Source organism: Ornithodoros turicata, chromosome 2 (genome assembly GCF_037126465.1).
Source record: "Ornithodoros turicata isolate Travis chromosome 2, ASM3712646v1, whole genome shotgun sequence".
Lineage (NCBI taxonomy): Eukaryota > Metazoa > Arthropoda > Arachnida > Ixodida > Argasidae > Ornithodoros > Ornithodoros turicata.
Genome location: NC_088202.1, coordinates 70,321,700 through 70,335,913, shown reverse-complemented (window position 1 = coordinate 70,335,913; position 14,214 = coordinate 70,321,700). Strand labels below are relative to the sequence as shown.

Genomic DNA, 14,214 nt, shown 5'->3' with positions numbered 1-14,214 from the left:
TCGCCACCACGCGCAGAAGATCACTCGCGAAGGTATCGTAATGGCATGGCATAAGTGGGCATTTTACACATCTCTCGCTGTTTGGGTCATCGCCATGCTTTTTGTAAATCCTGAACAAACCGGCGTCCAGCGTTCAGCCTCTAGAAGACAACAGCAAAATACGTCATGGCCTTCCTGGCAGAACTTCCTGGTCACCCTCATCTCTGCCGCCATCATGTTCCTCGGGTATTCCAAGCTTGGCCTCTTCTACGATGAAACAAGCGATGCCTTAGTGGCCAGCCGAAACAGCCAAGATCCCTACCGTGTGTACGGTGTCAACGCTCCGCATCCAGACGAAATCACAAAAGTGTCGAAAACTTTTGTCGAGTGCCACGACCGGCTGAACAAGGTTCTTTCAAACTGCTCCCAGGAAGTTCACCACCTCGAAGAGAGCCTACAACAGAACATTCGTCTGCTTGTCGAAGATATCGACAGCTATTATAGCGATATTGGGATGGTTATGCGTGGGATAGAAGACAGTAAGTACGTGTCAAAGGAGAATTTGCGTAAGAGAGCAGTTACTGCTAATACTGGCACTGCTGCGGAAGGATATAGAATGCCAGTCGACGACATGAACCTTCCAGTATCAAAGAGCGCGGGTCAGCTGACTTCCTCGAATGGGGAACTCTTACCATCACCAGCGAAACCTGAAGCTGCCCGAAGACCTGGTGGCAAACCGAAAACGGCCAATGAAGATGCGCAACCTGCCGGCACGTCGTCGCGGTCAGGACTTAAAAAACCACGAGTAAATGTACGGAAGGACAAAATTGCCCTGCCATCAAAGCTGAAGATAGTAAATCCGGACGTGGTAGTCCCAGCGAGACTCGACACGGGACCGAACGTGCGGATGCCGAGGCCGCTATTTCAACAGCGTTCGAAGCGGGAACCGACCCTAGTTGCGAAGGGTGGTATGTTAGATAAACTGGCAAAGGGCCTGCCGCTCAAACTAAGCGATGTGACGAGGACACGAAGTGCTGATAGTCCAGCCATAAGTCCCGGTGGAATTAACCGCGTATGTCCTGCGAAATTAAACGCGGCACGCAAGACGGAACCTACATCTGACGACGGAGAACAACAACGAACGGAGCTAACGCGTCAACGCAAGGAGGAGCCGCAGCACAGTGATGAACAAGTGGAAAGGGCAACGATGCCCCTCGCAGCCGATACGCAGCAACCTCTTTCGAGTGCCCAGCAAGATACAGCTAACGCAGCTGCAGGTACAGGTACGGCTGAAAGATCTTTGCCAGAGTCAAGCGAAGCGTTTGAGGTGCGTGAAGATACTATTGAAAGCGCGGGCATAACAAAAGAAAGTAACTATTTGGTGGAATCGTCAACTGAAAGGAGCGAGACACGCGAAGCACCCGGTGTGGCGAACACTGAGAGAGACACTCGGAAGCAAACGAGTGATAGAGCTTCATCCCTGCCCGATTTGAAGCCTTCCGAAGCTTCGGAACCGCAGTAGGAGAACGTGCTAAAACGTTCGAGATAATAGTGTATCACTACAACAAAGTGAAAAATTTAGGGTATTGTGTACCTGTACAGCAAGGCAAGCCGTGTCAGTTATATGTGTACGGAATAAGCATCTGAACTTACAGGACCTACACAATGCAGGTTATGATTTTGAATATGATCGAACGTCCTTCAATAAAGTGTTACATGTGTAATGTGTTTGCCTGTAGTTTTCAGGACATTTGTGATGACTACATGCATGTATGTACTGAAGAGCCATTCAGCTGCCTGGAGCCAGAAGCCCTGCTGCATTAGGTGTCGGTGCATCGTTTTGCTGGAAATAGCCAACTAGTAATCTCAAGCACAAGGGTTATATTTTCCGTTTTGCTGTTGCGTATGTTACGAGGAGCGGCTGAAAAGATTGTATCTCATTACGACCGATGTCTCAGCACTACGGCCGAAAGTCTCAATACGGCCGATAATCCTTTAATCCCAAAGAGTCTCATTACGGCCAAAATCTCAATACGACCCAAGGCAGTCTCATTACGGCCAAAAGTCAAAATGTGTATTGTAACGCGCATTGACATGCAATATTGCAGCCAGGTATTGATATATATTTCAGAGGGTAGAAGCCATGCAGTGTGCCCTTAGGGCCATTATCATATATATACACCTACTGTGAGACAATCAGTATGTTATCATACCACAGCACAATGCAGCATATTGTGTAATATGTACACGCCAAAGGTAGTGTTGATGTTGCTGTGAAGCAGCAGGCTACTATGTGGAGTTAGCTACTTGTGGAGAGCTAGATGAACATCGGCTTTTGTGACGTTTTTTTGGAGTCATGCTATACTACAGTCACTGGCCAAGAAGGAACACCTATCTCAGTCGACGCCAGTTTATTTCCATTCGCTTTACAATGGTACAATTCTTGCTTCTGGAATGAGTAGACCTGCAAGAAGCAAAAAGCAACCGTGAATAGGCTAGAATATATATATATATATATATATATATATATAATGAAAAAAATAGCCGGAGCCCTTTGGCTGCACGTATAGCACATGTTTGTAACTCAAACGTCACCATGCCAGTACTGGACAGCTGTTTCGGCCTTGTTGGGCCATCATCAGCAGTACGCAGGCAGGCAACGTTTGAGTGGATGGCGTCAGAAGGTCATGTAACACGTGATTCCTCCCGTCAGGGTGAGATAACTCACTCACTGAAAGCCCAGTGCAAAGCCAGTGAAGTATAAAATGAAAAAAATAGCCGGAGCCCTTTGGCTGCACGTATAGCACATGTTTGTAACTCAAACGTCACCATGCCAGTACTGGACAGCTGTTTCGGCCTTGTTGGGCCATCATCAGCAGTACGCAGGCAGGCAACGTTTGAGTGGATGGCGTCAGAAGGTCACGTAACACGTGATTCCTCCCGTCAGGGTGAGATAACTCACTCACTGAAAGCCCAGTGCAAAGCCAGTGAAGTATAAAATGAAAAAAATAGCCGGAGCCCTTTGGCTGCACGTATAGCACATGTTTGTAACTCAAACGTCACCATGCCAGTACTGGACAGCTGTTTCGGCCTTGTTGGGCCATCATCAGCAGTACGCAGGCAGGCAACGTTTGAGTGGATGGCGTCAGAAGGTCACGTAACACGTGATTCCTCCCGTCAGGGTGAGATAACTCACTCACTGAAAGCCCAGTGCAAAGCCAGTGAAGTATAAAATGAAAAAAATAGCCGGAGCCCTTTGGCTGCACGTATAGCACATGTTTGTAACTCAAACGTCACCATGCCAGTACTGGACAGCTGTTTCGGCCTTGTTGGGCCATCATCAGCAGTACGCAGGCAGGCAACGTTTGAGTGGATGGCGTCAGAAGGTCACGTATATACGTGCAGCCAAAGGGCTCCGGCTATTTTTTTCATTTTATACTTCACTGGCTTTGCACTGGGCTTTCAGTGAGTGAGTTATCTCACCCTGACGGGAGGAATCACGTGTTACGTGACCTTCTGACGCCATCCACTCAAACGTTGCCTGCCTGCGTACTGCTGATGATGGCCCAACAAGGCCGAAACAGCTGTCCAGTACTGGCATGGTGACGTTTGAGTTACAAACATGTGCTATACGTGCAGCCAAAGGGCTCCGGCTATTTTTTTCATTTTATACTTCACTGGCTTTGCACTGGGCTTTCAGTGAGTGAGTTATCTCACCCTGACGGGAGGAATCACGTGTTACGTGACCTTCTGACGCCATCCACTCAAACGTTGCCTGCCTGCGTACTGCTGATAATGGCCCAACAAGGCCGAAACAGCTGTCCAGTACTGGCATGGTGACGTTTGAGTTACAAACATGTGCTATACGTGCAGCCAAAGGGCTCCGGCTATTTTTTTTTATTTTCTACTTCACTGGCTTTGCACTGGGCTTTCAGTGAGTGAGTTATCTCACCCTGACGGGAGGAATCACGTGTTACGTGACCTTCTGACGCCATCCACTCAAACGTTGCCTGCCTGCGTACTGCTGATGATGGCCCAACAAGGCCGAAACAGCTGTCCAGTACTGGCATGGTGACGTTTGAGTTACAAACATATATATATATATATATATATATATAACACATGCATTTGACTCTACATGGCTGGTTTTAATGTGCACAAGCTGCATACATGTTGATATGTGTCCGTTATTTAATACAAGGCTAACATAAATCGTCATCTAGACAAAAAAATGACAAGTCTTAAAAATGTGACTTCCAGGTAAACACAATGCATGACCATGAGATGAATTTAGTTGCATTAGTTCATTCACTTAATGGAAACATGTGAATATGGAACAGTGATACATTATAATTCATGAAATGATGCATGCATGACGTTTCTTCTTGTAAAAGTAGTGCACGAATTAACACTCGTGCACTACTACACAATTTTTCACTTGACAACAGAACCGTATGATACATTGATAATTCAGCCAAGACTCCCTGGGCAGCAACATCCTATTAGCCATGTTGTTGTTGTTTTCCTTTTTCGGAATCCTTCGCGTAGCCACATAACATGACTGGAATGGAAAATAGCTATAAATAACAATGTACTTAAATGACTTCCTCTTGAAATATTTATTCTAATCAGATATGCTTTTGCGCTTAGTACGGTGTAAAAGCCTGCGCAACATTTGCAGATGTTCGCGGTAAGCAGTTCGAGGAGATCAATTCAAGTATGCCGACTTGTGCTTTTATTTTTGAACAAATATGACGACAAATTTTAACAAATGAAATATGGCTCACAATGATAAATGTTGCTGTACGGTGCGGCATTATGGGTGTCTTGACTTCTAATGAATTTGTTGTTCCTAAACGCGCAACGAACTACAAACGGTGCAAATCTACTAACACATACCGAGCTATATATATTACAGGCACTTCGGCTGTTTTAATTCAGTCAAATTACTCGTATGAGAATGCAACTATGTGTGGGTAACACACTGCTAAGCCAGACAGTCTACGAACGCATAACTCACCAGAATTCTTGGTTCTCAGCCTTGGTCAACACTGCGCGATATAAGTTGGGACTGTGACGATTCATTCAACTCAATTTTCACCGGAACAACACGCGCTCCTCGAAAGACGACGGAAAATAAAGAGCCGCTTAAGCCCGCTAATTTGCACGTTACAGCACTACAAATCGATAGATATAAACACGCCATAAACTACAACTGCTCGCTAACACAATAAACGAGATACCCAACGTTGCTAGACGTCATCCGAAGTGAGAGCGTGAGAGTAGCAATATAATAAGATATCAAAACACGAAAGAAAGAGTATTGATACCCCCTCCTTCTATAGCATGCGAAACGTGATTAGCGCTGAGATGAACATGCATGTCCATGACGCGAGTTATTTTCACTGATCAAAAAAAGGTCACGTGGGATTGCGTGACGCTTGCGAAATGTGCAGCAATGTGCAGTGAGCATCATGGCGAAACGAAACTTGTAAATCGTGCATTGCACTTCATGGTAGCTGCCAGAAACGAAGCAGACTTATGAGACACTGGATTTCAGGTATGTTTGCATCTTTTTCATTCCTGCATATCATTTCAAATTACACTGTACGTGAATACATGAGTGTCGTGTCTCACGATGCTAGGGAAGTAGTTGCATGGGGAAGTGTGCATGGTTCTAGGCTTTTAATTTTTGATCGTGTAATCGGAATATCGGCACCTTTCGCGTTGTGGCTTGCATGTGACCAACCAAGTGCTGTTCCCTTACTAGCGCTTCTTACAAACGACAAAACGAAACATGTGGGAAGGTATATTTTTGATTACTCATATATAACGAGAAAATGTATCGTTTTCAGGTTGCTGCCACTGCTCCACGTGCCCGCAATTGTCCTGCGTGTATGATTACACTAACGACGTCGCCCACCACGGCGGAAGTGCGCACACGCGTTTCAGCATGAAGCCTGCAGGTAACATCTGATGCTTACCCTTCGGATATACTGATTCTGAATTTACATATTGTGGCTTAAAGGAATTCCGAATGCCCAGAGCGACACACGCTTATAACATTGTGACACCAGTGTAGTGGCATAAGCACTAATGTAGTGCCCCACGAAAATGAACGAAGGGCAGTGGTTTATCCAGAATCCCAAGCACGAGAGGGGTGTTGGAAAAAAATGGGGGGGGGGGGTCATCATTATTGTTACGTCATTACAGCTTAACATATCATTACAGACGTGTCTAAAGCTGAAATCGCAAGGGCACCCCCTGCAGGGGGTGCACAGGCAAACAAGTTAGGGGGGTGTCACTGAACATTTGGGGTATGTAGGGGGTCTGGATAAAGCACTGACGAGGGGGACTCCTCCACCCCATGCAAAGCCTCATAAAACACCTCCTGAAATATTTTCCTGGCTATGCAGCTGCATCATTATGATGTAATTGCCATTGTTGTCCATAATTCTTGAGTAGGTTTTGAATGTATGGAAAAAAAAAGTCTGTTTGACAGCATATGTCTTATGGTCATCATCAAACAAGAGCATATATCGTTTTGTTCAGTGCCTTATGTACTTTTTTTAAATTTCAGGTGGACGTTTTTCGGACTAAATTTCAGAAGGCAGCTAGTGGGGGAAAAGATCATGGTCATAGGTCATGTGGCTCCTGGAGCTCCCAGTGGGCTCCCTTGTGGAGTAACTTTTCAGAACACACGCACACAGTTTGCTCACAGAACCAACGAGTAGGATGTTGCTTGAATACTGAGAGAAAATGGCGTAACACATACAAATATCGTGTGACACAGTATGACAATAAAAACATTTTTCACGAGGGATGCATGAAACACTGTCGCAATATTGTGTGCATGAACCATTGTGTGTGAGACAAGGCGTGGGGGCACACCGCCTCAAACACACTTTGGGAAGCATAAAACACAGCGGTTGCTAATATGGTGGATGCTTCATTTTTCTTTTTGACCGTGATGAAACATCTTCGGCCGAAATGAGACTACCTTCATCCGTAATGAGATTTGGCCGTAACGAGACACTTGGGGATTAAAGGATTTTCGGCCGTAATGAGACTTCGGCCGTAATGAGATGTTACCGCTGAAAAGCAATGCACAGTCGCACGTAACGCGAGAACAAAACATCGTACAGAGCGGCGCGTCAGCAACATCTTGCAGGCTTCTACAATCGCCCATACATGTTTACATTTATGTCAACTAACCGTGTGTAAAAATCAGTTTTGTTGTTTTCATTACTGGACTTTACTGAGTTGTTATGCCTTTTCCTTCTGTGTTGTTTCTGTCGCCCCATCCAAGTTGGCCATGTGCTCTTTAGGGGCAACTTAAAAGGAAATCGATATCGAATACAAACATGCCAAGAACACTGATCTCTATGTATAAAGGCTGGATCGCGCATGGGAGAGGGGCTCGTGGGGGAGAGGCGTGCCTTCGGGCCGCCATGTTGGTGGGCACTAAAGTGCTGTGTGTGCCCATAGAAAACAATTGGAGGCAACACAGATTGTGAGTATTTATTGCGCTGCTAGCATTGATCGTTGTTTGTCATCACACAATTTTGTAAGGTGCCAGTATACGGATGTATCCTAACAGTGTTTCACAGGTGTCCTGCCGTTCGATTCTTAATTACGTTATGTTTTGCATTCCGAAACTAGACCGTCACTGCAGTGCAGCGCTGGGGATTGTACTACAGCACGTTTCCCAGCCAATATTTCAATAAGAAACAACTTGAGGTTAACAACAACCATGTATATAATATCCCGTACTGCGTTCTGAACAAAAATTGTTCAATAAAGAACGGTCCGGGAAAAGATATACTCGCATGGCAGAAAGAGATCGTTCTGTAGAATCACAGCCGTTGTTTTAGCCGTGTATGTGTTTAGTATGATTTATATCAAGCATCGCCTTAGAAAGAGTCTTTTAGTAAACGACAGCGGTGCTTTGCCTCGCAAATATGGACACACCGAAGCAGCGCAAATAATTACTTCACGCAATTAGATCACACTCGTTAGGACAGTTAATCAGGTAGTGATGTAAGCTTAATCAATTAAATTACTTAGAAAGTGGTAACACCTCCTTGAGACGCAGGACTTATCTCTTTTTGAAGTACAGCTCTTCTATGTTTCTTTGCTTCTTCCTTTATTTGTTCTGATTATTTGCAGGCGCGGTTGTGCCAAACTGAATGTCCTTCTCCAGCACTCACATGCTTTGGTTGAATACAACTGCAGCGTGAGAAAAGCTGCTTGGGGACGGGGTCCTGCTATCCAGTGCTGACTTTGTCACGCTTGTTATGTGGAGCATGTTCCAAAAAATGTAGCTCCACGTATGGTCTTCAAACTGCAACAGGACTATTTGGAGCTTGAAACAGTTGTGATTTTGTCATTTTGGCCCTCGTGTACCCAGACTGTGAAACGCAAACAAAAAAGTCTAACACGATATGCTTTTGTAATGAAGATCACTGATGATGAGTAAAGAGAATATACGAGTTCAAGTTTATTCAATATTTTATATCATTCATTATATTATTCAACATTTTATGTCAAGTTTATACAACATCAAGTTTATTCAAGTTCAAGATTTATTTCTTGCACTTATGCGTTTCAGGATACAATGAACGTGCAGGGAGGCCGCAAAAGACTACATTTATTGTTTTGTGACCTTGCTACAATAGCAATATATATTTTAGGAATGATAATGGTCAGGTACGCTCTCTAAATTTGTAGCACTCAATTTTAGGTTGGGATGAGCAATGAATAGCAACTTCCCTCCTGGTATTTTCTCATATATGCTAAATTTTAAATTTAATGTCATCAAATATGTGATAATATAATAATAATATATAAGAATATAATATGTGATCAACAGTAGATGTAAACAACACGAGTAGCCAGAGAAGTGCATTCTCAATAAATAATTTTCTTCTTATAGCGTATATGTGCACACCTATTAACTGAAACAATTATCACAGTTCCCTGAGTTTTAATTTCTGAGAGTGTACTGTAGAGGCTGCTTAGATCTACAACAGTTCATACAAGGTATTATATACTGTGAATTCCTTTAAAAATCCCATGTGACACATATGCCTTTACTTTCTGGAGGTGCTATGGTAGTTTGTGGGCATTACGCAGGTTCTGCACCCATTTCTTGAGTATGTCGAGGCAGCTGTGAAGTTACCTGCATTGATGATGATTATTCCAATTTTTATGGTGCATCGACAACAAAGGAAATAATACATCAGAACATTGGTCTGGGTGCAACCAGTTAAAAATGAATATGTTGTTTAATAAATGCATTGGACAAATGTTTAAACATCAGTTTAAAACATGGTTTACAATCTCTGTGTCTTCTAAAAATTAAAAAGATTAAAAACTATTCTAAAAAGAATATGGGGAACTCTTCTAAAAAGAATTATAATCTCTAATAATATGGCTGGGTGAAGGAGCCTAAAGTGTTAGGTGTGTTTCTGATGTGAACATGAAAGAAAATATGCAAAACTGAGAGAGGCTAACCACAGTGCGTGCACTGAGGTTGTTCCTTCCTGTAAAGTAGAAACCAGTGGATGAGGCACGTGATACTTACCTGTACACCCCGCCCAAGCAGCACAAAGGACCGGGGCGAAGCCGGTCCAGCATCGGGAAAGAATCCTACAAAGTCGGGGGCACGCCACCAGCCGATACCGGTCCTTCCTCCAGTTTGCAACACCGGGATGATTAAGGACCGACATCGGCAGCAAGTATTCGGTCCCAGCAGGTCCCCGACGGATCCCCGATAATGCTGGCAGGGGGCTCCCCCCATGCATATTTACCCTCCATGCATATTTTAGCATTAATATGCTTATTTTTAATAATTACAATAATTTCGAGTGTAAACAGTGTGTGTAGAGCCCAACATTTTATTTTCGGAGAGGAAATAGACTGACACAACACTTGTAGCACCTCAATAGACTAAACGACGAGTGGTGCACACTAAGCAGTCTGCCTGCATCACCCAATGTATGCCAATTGTGTCTGAAATGAAATACAAAAAAAGAGGGGTATACAGAAATATGCAGCCTGTCCGCATAACTACTGTCATTGGCAATGTAGCCTGAAAAGAAAAGGGTGGAAATGGTCTACCGTAATATCCAGCCTGCCTGCGTAACCACTGGCCCTTCAATGGTGTCTCAAAAGGGGGGGGGGGGGAAACGTACCCAGTAAGAGGTGGTCTCTGAAAGGAAACAAAAAAGGTATACAGTAGTAGGCAGTCTGCCTAACCACTTGCACTTCGGTAGTGGCCCAGAAAGAAATGAACGGCTTGTAGCATTAATATTAGATGTAACGGTAAAATTGCTGCATGGGGGGAAATGGTATACAGTAATATGCAGCCTGACTGCGTAACCACTAGCACGTCAACGGTGTCTCAAAAGAAAGAAAAAGCATACAGCAAGAGGCGGTCTGCCTGCACAAGTGGTGGTGTCTCAAAGAAAACGAAGTTATGCAGTAATAGGCAGTCTGCCTATCTGCTCACGCTTCAGTACCCCAGACACAAAAATGAATGGCATGTAACATTAGACGTAATGGAACAATTGCTGCACGTCAGCACAAAATAGTCTGTGCACGGTATGTGGGATGAGCTTTATCAAAAATGGTAAAATGCACAGTGTAGGGATTACGAAACTCAAGAGTTACCAAGAGAAAATTTAAATTATGAAAAAATGACAAAGCCAACGACTGGGAGAAATGCAAGTCCAGGAAAGAGAAAATAGTTCACATCCAGCGCCTTTGGTGCAAATGACTAGCAATTACTACAACGAGAACTGTAAAAAATGACAGCTGACCGGGACTAGAGCTGACAGTCAATGGTGTGCACATATCCAGCGTTCCTTCACAAAAACGTCAATAAGCAAAAAAAAAAAAAAACATGGTCAAGGAGAAGCATCCCTATTGAAAAAAAAAGCGACATCAGGTCTGATGTGATTTGGGACACTGTCTTGATGCTAACACAGAGCTGCTCTGATGCTGATGTTAACACCAGCTGATGTTAGCATCAAGACAGTGTCCCAAATCACATCAGATCTGATGTTAACATCACAGCTGCTCTGATGATGATGTTAACATCAGAGCTGCCCTGGCTGATGCTCACATCTGAGCTGTCTTGATGCTGATGTTGACATGAGAGCTGCATTGATGCTGGTTATGGCAATCTTGAAAATGCTGCAGTCTTGGTTCACTGAAATGTTCTGCAAAGAAAGCCCCTCATGCCTGCGGTATATGAGTACCGACAAGAACCCTCAAGAAACAGGAGATAGCAGCAACAAATCACTTCACCACAACAATTCACCACTCCGGAGTACGTACCTTTTAACGCATATCCATTTATCATCAACATACCTGAGCGTTGAACTCACGAGGGCACAAAAATTGGTAATGATCGAACGGTGAACAACAACGCAAAAGAGCACACCTAGGTCCTCATTTCCGGTCCAACTTGTCCTTCTTCCGAAAAAGCACTTCTAAGCGTTGTTATGTCGAGCAAGAGTCCCCACCGCATTTGAACACGGTGCTTGAGTTTCTCTTGCTGGAGGCCGCTGCGTCATACACGCTGAACCTGCATGAAATGTCGTTCCAGAAAATACGATGGCAGGACACCTATATGTAGAGCAGTGTAGAGACATATGACATACCGTCTGCACAAAGCATACAGTAGACTTCACTTGGCGTTCTATCTCCCTGTCGTTGTGCAGATCCCTGCAAATAGAGTAAAACGGACAATGAGAATGCATGGCGCAGTCGAACATATTACTTCACAGTTATATTAATTACACACCTGAAACGGCAAGAATCCTGAAGGCGAAGAACGATTTGGCTTCACATGCAAGGCAGCGTCTTCACTCTTTGACATGTCAAACGAGACCGACTGGTCTGCTCGCGGTTAGAAGAAACGCTTCCACTTACAGACAGTTGCAATATCAGACGGGTTGCAAGAACCACAGCATCAAGTGAGAACAACAATACAAAGCCTCTTAAACGCTTTAGACTTGCTGGAACGCTCGCAATTACGCGAACTACACGCGGCGACGAGAAACGACCGTTACAGCAGCCAAAGCGAACCCAACAAGAACAGCGCATGCGCGACAGGCAGCGCTGGCTGGTGGCATGAAGGCAAAGCCCGCAAAGCGACGACGCGCGAGCGCGGGCGAGTGAGCCTGTGTTGAAATGGGCATGGAGCCAACATCTCCGCGCAATGGCTTGGCGGACGAAATATGACGACGGGTAGAATCGTACTACCTCTTGAGATTGTGGCCGTTCCAGGATCTTTCGAGAAATGCTGCTGTTTTCATAAGAATCACTGAATGTTGTGTTTGAAGCAAAATTGCAACATGAGATTGGCCAAAGCTAAGGTATTAGTTATGATTGTGAACAGATCGGCAGTGCAATCTGACAGTGAGAGATCGATAGAATCAAAAACAACAACAACAAAACACTCACTGTTTTGCCGACCCTTTCTCTAGTATTCTTTCTTTCTTTTTTTTTTTGTTATAATGAAGGAAAGCAAGGTTAAATGCTACATTTTTCTTGACTGTGTGCGATGGTGTACATCACAGGTTCCTCATGTGCCATGAATCTACTTAAAAGCTGCTGATGGTGTCAGGGCATCACACTTATAACAGTGACCAGAATGCGGCAGGAGTACTTTTGAGGCACTCTGGCCACGTTGACCACAAAACGGCGTTCCATACTCCCTCCGAACCAAACTTTGCAAAACTTGTAGCACAGAAACATTAACAACACACACGCCGGCCATTTGCGCCCAGCAATGACAACGAAAACAAAGATGATGGCGATGGCAGTCGCGGTAGCCCAAATGCAGGGAGCTCCAGCGTAGTCTTTGCGGGTTTCGGTGCAGCGGTTTTCGTCCGATCAGTTCGACTTGCTAAAGCTCTCTTCGTTTCGTTTCACGTGAGTTTTTCGTTTCTGGGGATTCGGTCGTTTCGTTCGGGCGTGGCCGACTCTTCCCGAGTATCTTGTACTTGCCTGCTTTGCAGTGAGGCTCCATTAATACTTCTGTTCAGGGTACTGCGTGTGCATGTTTTCTGTCATACAACACAACACAACACATGAAGTGAACTGCAGCCCAATGTTTGAAAGAGTTACCTCATACCAGGCAGCCAAATTCCTTCCTGAAGGGATGCTTCACTGTCTCGTACAGCTTGGGACAAAAGTTTCTGAAGCACGGGTGTTTTGTATTTCACTTCTCCACGCCTCCCCTGCGGCTTAAGGGGGACACTTGTTGAACAGAATCCTTGGGCAGATTTTTCCCAAGGATTCTGTTCAACAAGCATTCCCCAAAGGTGGCTGGGAGAAGTCCAATACAGAATACCCGTGTTTCAGAAACTTTGTCTCAAGCAGTACCATCCGATCACGTGTTACCGAATCTGCATAAACATCGGGAGACGAGCGGGAAGAAATACTTAGCCAGTACACCACAGCAGATCGGGACGTTAACGGGGATCCATCGGGAAAGAATCCTGGCCGGGACGCAAACGGGAATCTATCGGGAAAGAATTCTGACCGGGACACGAACGGGGATCTATCGGGAAATAATTTCATGTAGTTTCCCTCTCCCTCAATTCTTCCCCCTCACATAGTCGGGAAGCAGTCGGGCTTGTGACGGCGATATCGGCCACCTCGAACCCATCATCCCCGTTACGTTCCCAGCCGAATCCCAGTCCTTTGTGCTGCTTGGGCGCCGTATCACACTGCACAGATTATTCACTGGGGAGCTCTCATGGCGAAACCTGTATTGAGAGGCCACTTTTGCCTTAAAAACTGCTACAAATAGCACAACACGCTACAAATTATTACTATCGTAACAAGCTGACGATACAGCTCAGACACAAAGGCGTTATTCAAGTCGCGCCACACCACCGTTACGTAGGATTCTTTGTCACAAATCAAACCAAGGCACAAAAAATACCAATACATGAAAAAAGGTGACAATCGTGGTCTCACTAGGATGTAATACCGAACTTGTGCGTGAAGGTAATTCAAAGAAATGAATGTGGCACTTGTTTCCGCAGAGAACACCGTGTACCATACTAGCAATGCATGTAAAAAAGCGCTCGAGTGCTCGCACATATATTGATGACAACACTACCTGTGTAGTGTAACGTGTTCTTTCAAGCATATTATGCACTCAAACTGTATTTGCCGCCGGGTAAAATGCAAGTGTGCTCGATTGAACGTCGG

The 14,214-nt window shown here is 44.7% G+C and overlaps 1 long non-coding RNA gene across 2 annotated transcripts; it reads right to left on the bottom strand.

Moving 5' to 3' along the window:
* Positions 1-9,862: 9,862 nt before the first annotated feature.
* LOC135383695 (uncharacterized) lies at positions 9,863-12,393 on the bottom strand. Of its 2 annotated transcripts, XR_010420006.1 has the most exons (5): positions 11,792-12,393; positions 11,649-11,712; positions 11,108-11,572; positions 10,102-10,192; positions 9,863-9,993 (listed from the first exon to the last, which is right to left on the bottom strand). It is a non-coding gene; the product is annotated as an uncharacterized LOC135383695 (long non-coding RNA). The 2 variants fall into 2 exon arrangements; XR_010420005.1 differs by having other exon boundaries at positions 9,863-10,192.
* Positions 12,394-14,214: the final 1,821 nt, after the last annotated feature.